Here is a 6,057-nt window from a genome sequence, read left to right as displayed (position 1 = left end):
ATTCAGTCATATTTCCTCCTAGAGAAGGAACTCCTGCTGGAAAAACAGGCATGTTGGACATACCGAAGCAAGGTATAATGTTTCCTTTTAAATGACCTGCAAGCTTTACTGGCCGTGAAAAATGGAGCAAAACAATGGTCTTGCTTTCCTACGCTGTCATTTTGATGGCTACCTAAAGTTATGTTACAATGAGGAAGTTCTTGTTGCTGGAACTCCTTTTTGCAGAACCACAAGGATATCTTGTACTTTCCCCAAACTAGGGTACCTACATCTACACTGCCTTATGACTGTTCTGATCGGAAGTATATGCCTGCAATTTTACCTTCTGCCCATTTTATTTGTCTACAGTGCTTGCTTACACACCTTTCAGAGTGAGTACAAGACATCCTAGAGGGCTACTTCTGTCTCTTCTACCTTGCAGGACAACTCAAGCTCAAGGTTGTGTCTGCAATACAAAAAGGCAGGGCATAAGTATGAGCTGTTTAGTGAAATTTCTCGTGTTGTGTATTGTAATGCCTTATGGTAATGTCAGACAGTCAGGGTCAGGTGAGAAATCTATATGAACTTCTTTGTAGAAGGCCTCATGTCAAATATTGCAAGGAGTGAGGGGAACTAGATGCAGAGTAAATTTGCAAGAGCATGGCTCAGAGAGCAGGTTTTGTGCTAGCCCCTGCTTGGACTCTTACTCTTTGCAAATATGATGAAGTGTCTTCATCTTGTATTTATTCCAATATGTATTCTCCTTTCAGTCTGAACTATGATTGAAACCACTGAGGCTGCTGTTTTAAAAGTGAGAGGGCAGGTGAAGAAAATACCAATTGCAGTTATTCAGAAAACAGCTACCTTGACTGAATGGAAATTTGGAAGGGATGTGGATCCATGTGTATCTTTTCTTCCTATATGTCTTACCACTTGCTCAGAGCCATACCTAAATGGGAAAAAAAGAACTCTTGCCCATTGGCCATGAGAAACACGACAGAGCTCAGACAGTGTGGCACTGTATGGGAGCACAAGGCATGCTGCGTTCCAGTCTGAGCTCTCTTGATTCCCTTCCGACTATGTAAATACCAGTCTTTCAGACAGGTCTGGTGCCTCCTCTGTTCTTCCTACCACATCTGAGTTCCTCTCTTGATCAAACCGGAGCAGATAACTTCAGACAGCATTTCATAAAAAATATTTATTTTGTGCCTCTAGCAGGCAACCTGTCATTTTCTTCTGATGATGACTGCTTCTGATCTTAATGTTGTGATACCCTGCTCTTTCTCTTCTCCCAACAGCTTTTTCTCCTTTTTGCTATATATAATCCATTTCTCATAACTGTATTTTTACCTTTACTTTCAGGAATTTGTGCTTTTTCCCTTTCCCTCCCCTCCCCTCCCCTCCCCTCCCCTCCCCTCCCCTCCCCTCCCCTCCCCTCCCCTCCCCTCCCCTCCCCTCCCCTCCCCTCCCCCCTCCCTTCCCTTCCCTTCCCTTCCCTTCCCTTCCCTTCCCTTCCCTTCCCTTCCCTTCCCTTCCCTTCCCTTCCCTTCCCTTCCCTTCCCTTCCCTTCCCTTCCCTTCCCTTCCCTTCCCTTCCCTTCCCTTCCCTTCCCTTCCCTTCCCTTCCCTTCCCTTCCCTTCCCTTCCCTTCCCTCCCCTCCCCTCCCCTCCCCTCCCCTCCCCTCCCCTCCCCTCCCCTCCCCTCCCCTCCCCTCCCCTCCCCTCCCCTCCCCTCCCCTCCCCTCCCCTCCCCTCCCCTCCCCTCCCCTCCCCTCCCCTCTCCCCCTCCCCCCTCCCTTCCCTTCCCTTCCCTTCCCTTCCCTTCCCTTCCCTTCCCTTCCCTTCCCTTCCCTTCCCTTCCCTTCCCTTCCCTTCCCTTCCCTTCCCTTCCCTTCCCTTCCCTTCCCTTCCCTTCCCTTCCCTTCCCTTCCCTTCCCTTCCCTTCCCTTCCCTTCCCTTCCCTTCCCTTCCCTTCCCTTCCCTTCCCTTCCCTTCCCTTCCCTTCCCTTCCCTTCCCTTCCCTTCCCTTCCCTTCCCTTCCCTTCCCTTCCCTTCCCTTCCCTTCCCTTCCCTTCCCTTCCCTTCCCTTCCCTTCCCTTCCCTTCCCTTCCCTTCCCTTCCCTTCCCTTCCCTTCCCTTCCCTTCCCTTCCCTTCCCTTCCCTTCCCTTCCCTTCCCTTTCCTTTCCTTTCCTTTTTTTCAGCATTAGGCCTGTTGTGGGCATTGCCTTAAAAATATAAAGTTTGTACAAACTTTGTAGCAATCAATGGCTGCTTAAGAGCAAAGACTCCGTATGGTCTCATCTGTTCCTCTCCCCTCACTGCCTCCACCCATGGAAAAGCTGTGAAGTGCAGCCCACCCCTCTACAAGTGTATCCTGTCTAGCTCATTAGCACATGGGTCTCTGGGTTTGTCACATGGGAGGAAGGAATGCAGGAAAAGAAGAGGAATACTGGGAAATTCTGAGATGTTACCAGTGGGCATGAACTCAGGTGGGTCATGGTATGAAAGCTGCTGTAACCGAGACTGGGAGAGAATCACAGAATCATAGAATGGCTTGGGTTGGAAGGGACCTTAAAGATCATCTTGTTCAAACTCACCTACCATAGGTAGGAATGCCACCCACTCAGTCAGGTTGCCCAGGGCCTCATCCAACCTGGCGTTGAACATCTGCAGGGATGGGGCATCCACAGCTTCTCTGGGCAACCTGTTCCAGTGCCTCACCATTCTCTGAGTGAAGAATTTCCTCCTAACATCTCATCTAAATCTCCCATCTTTTAGTTTAAAACCATTCCCCCTTGTCCTATCTTTATCTGCCCCCCCCCCCCCAAAAAAAAAAATTGCTTTTCATCTTCTTTTAAGTCACCTTTAACTACTGAAAAGATGCAAAGATGTCTCCCCAGAACCTTCTCTTCTCCAGGCTGAAGAAAGGCAGGCACATAGTCAGTTCTGCTGCACATAAGGCAACTGTCTTTCTGTGATAAAGAGGACTTAATGGGCTCTTTGCTTGTTATTTAGGGCTCATTTTAATAATTCTGTTAATAACATTGACATTTCTTAGCTCTGATCTTGATTTTCATACATGGCTGTACCATATTGTGATGGCCCTCACTCGATTTTTAACCATGCTTTGTGGAAGGACTGTTATTTGTTTCATCTGTCATATCTACCATATTTTCAGGATTGGTAAATACTTGTACTCACCAAATAAATAAATAAATAAATAAATAAAATAGAGAAAAATAGAGGACTTCAGGAAAAAGCTGTTGAAACTCCACCCAAACTTAATTTGAATTCACAGGCTCAGTTTCCCCTTTCAAGTTTTATTAATGCAATGGTTTTCAAATCTGTAATGCTACAGCTGTACAAGTCAACAGAGAGTTTGGCAATGGATTTTTGGTTAGTATGTATGGAATAGAGGTGCCAAAAATAAGTGTAGTGAACCTTTGTGCATAAGTATATTTAATAAAAACATTTTTTATATCAGACTTGCTTTTTTTTTTTTTTTTTGGAATAAAGAGTAAAATTGCTGATGTATGTTTCCAGGAAAATCCTTAAGTTTTGTTTCTTAGCCAGAATCCTTTTAGACTGTTTCTTTAAACCAACTAATTTTCTCTTGTGTAGATGTGAAGATTTGAATGGAATAAAAACAAACATGGACTCAATATTTTGAAAAATGCAAGGAATACTCCTTTTGTCACTTAACTTCCTCAGTATATTCATATGTGGTTGCTTACCTTTTTGTCAGAAATCTCTAGGGGGTTAGGGAGCTGGCTATCTTATGATCTGGAACATGAACCAAAGTATTTCTCCCAATAAATTACATTTGAAGTGTTTACTGGAAAATTAGCTCATCTTGAGTACTGCAGAGTGTTGCAGCCTTGAAGTACCCATGATATAGAAAGTAATTCATATATCAAACATGCTGTAATCCCAATGAGGATGCGATGTGCTAAAGTGGTCTGGGAAGACGGGATGTTTTTTTCTGCTCACTGTGCCTAACAATGCCGAAATGTTTTTTCCCTGTCCATTTACTTTAACAATGTGCCATTCTGTACCTCATAAGCACTTAATTTATTCCAACTCTTTGGCCTGACCTGTAATCCCCCCTCTCCTTACCCATCTGACCCATCTGTGTTTCATTTCCCACTCATCAGCATCCAAAGAGCTAGGCCCAGGCCCTGTTTGGAGCCATTAGACAGAGATTGGCACTGTTCCCTCTTCCTGCACCACATCCTCTGCTGAAAAAAATGACCATCAGATCAGAGAACAGAGCCTGCTTTGTCCCCAGCAACCAAGATCTGGAAGCACTTTCAATCATTTGCACTCTATACCCACTCAAACGCATTAATGTGATCAACATTAGGCCTGTTGTGGGCATTTTTTCCAGCAAATAGCTTGCTAACATTCCAGGCATGTACTTCCCTGAAAACAAGACTGAGACAGGGCCCTGAATATTCAATTGGAAAATCACCAAGAGCAAGAGCTTAGCTTGGCACGGCTGGTGTTGATTCTTAATAAGTGACTTCCTAAAGCTGAGGCATGGGGCTTACAGCTTCAATGACTTGTTTGAAAAATATTTTGTAGGTGCCTCATACCACTTTATTTCCTGTGGTATGCGTCATATTGTGAGCTATTCTGAGCCAGGCTGTTTAAGCACACCAGCATTTTTTTCCAAGATTGCGGTGTTTAACTAAAAATGTGCTTATACAAGATGAGCTCATAGCTATTAGTGCTGATGTAGTTTTAACTACTTGGATACCAATAGCCCAAGGCCTAAAACCTGCTGAAAAAGGGGAAAATCTAAGCAAAAAACACCTTTCACAATCATTTAAGGCTTTTCAAAGACAAGGTAATGGGGAAAACATTTCAAAATTCAGCTTTTGTTGCTATAGGAAATTTGCTATAGTAAATACCTTTTATTTCATTAGAAAGGCTCACTATTCAAAGGCAAGCGATATGAACAGCTGAAGGGGTTTGGGACATCCAGTTAAAATCAATTTCTTTAAAGTTTCTGCCTGTGCTACATATATTGCATCAAGCAAAAGCAGCTTGTATATAGTTCCCTAGTTCAACTGGACGGACTAGGTACATACTAATGTTTTGTTCATTTGAATAGGTCTTTCATTGACTCTGCTAGCATGACAAGGTAAGTTTGACTATGCTGAAGGGGGTCAGCAAAGATTTTTGTCAAGGCCCTCCCTTGCAGGAGAGGGTGTCTGGCTGTCACAACACTATTGTTTAGTGATGTGCTCTTGTAAAACTCCCCATTCTCCCAGCTGAGAGAAGATGCCAGTACTTTGCATAAGACAGTTGAAATGTCAAGGGGTGAGATTTTTGGAGCTTACCTTGGTGCCTAAAGAGGAGTTTGAACAAGTTGGTGAGATATCTTACAGGTCTGATTTCAAAGCCCACTTTAGAAAAAACAAAGCTGCCTGGATCATATAAAGTTGTGTTAGGTACAAAGTTCTAAAAAAAATAAAAATAAAGGAAAATGGCTGGATATCTATATGAAATTTTTAGACTGTTCACTTTCAAGTAAAAAGCTGCATATTGACTTGATCTGCATCTAGAAATTTCATGTAGAAGAGAAAATGGAAATAATCACAAGAAAAAAAAAAAGGCAACAATTTACAGTTTTCCAAAATATAAGTATGAAGCAATGGGCACAAGAAAAGCAATGACTTACAAATGCCAGATAACATGAACTTTTCTTTTCTTTTCTTTTTGTTCTTAACACCAACCATTTAAGAGACAGGAAGTTCAATTGTACCATAGCTTATCTAAAAGTACATTTGCTTGTATGCAATTTAATTTAATCCAGACTTCTTTTTCTGTAGTTCAGTGCAAAATAACTGAGAGAAAATTTACAGCTGAAAATGTCAACAGGAATGGTTTACCATTTGCATTAAAAGATCTATTTAAAAGTTCTATTGCTTAGACTGTTTTTGTTATAAATGCATACATCTGAGCTGAATTCAGACCCTTCTCTAACAGGGAACGTAGTAGTTTCTTCCTGAGTTGCCTAAAAAAGCCTCCTATGTAATTCTAGCAGCTATGCCTTCTCTTTTCTGTGGATTC

Source organism: Anser brachyrhynchus, assembly GCF_964034855.1.
Source record: "Anser brachyrhynchus genome assembly, chromosome: 1".
NCBI classification, from domain to species: domain Eukaryota; kingdom Metazoa; phylum Chordata; class Aves; order Anseriformes; family Anatidae; genus Anser; species Anser brachyrhynchus.
The sequence above is the reverse complement of the archived record's forward strand: the minus strand, read 5'-3'. Positions refer to the sequence as shown.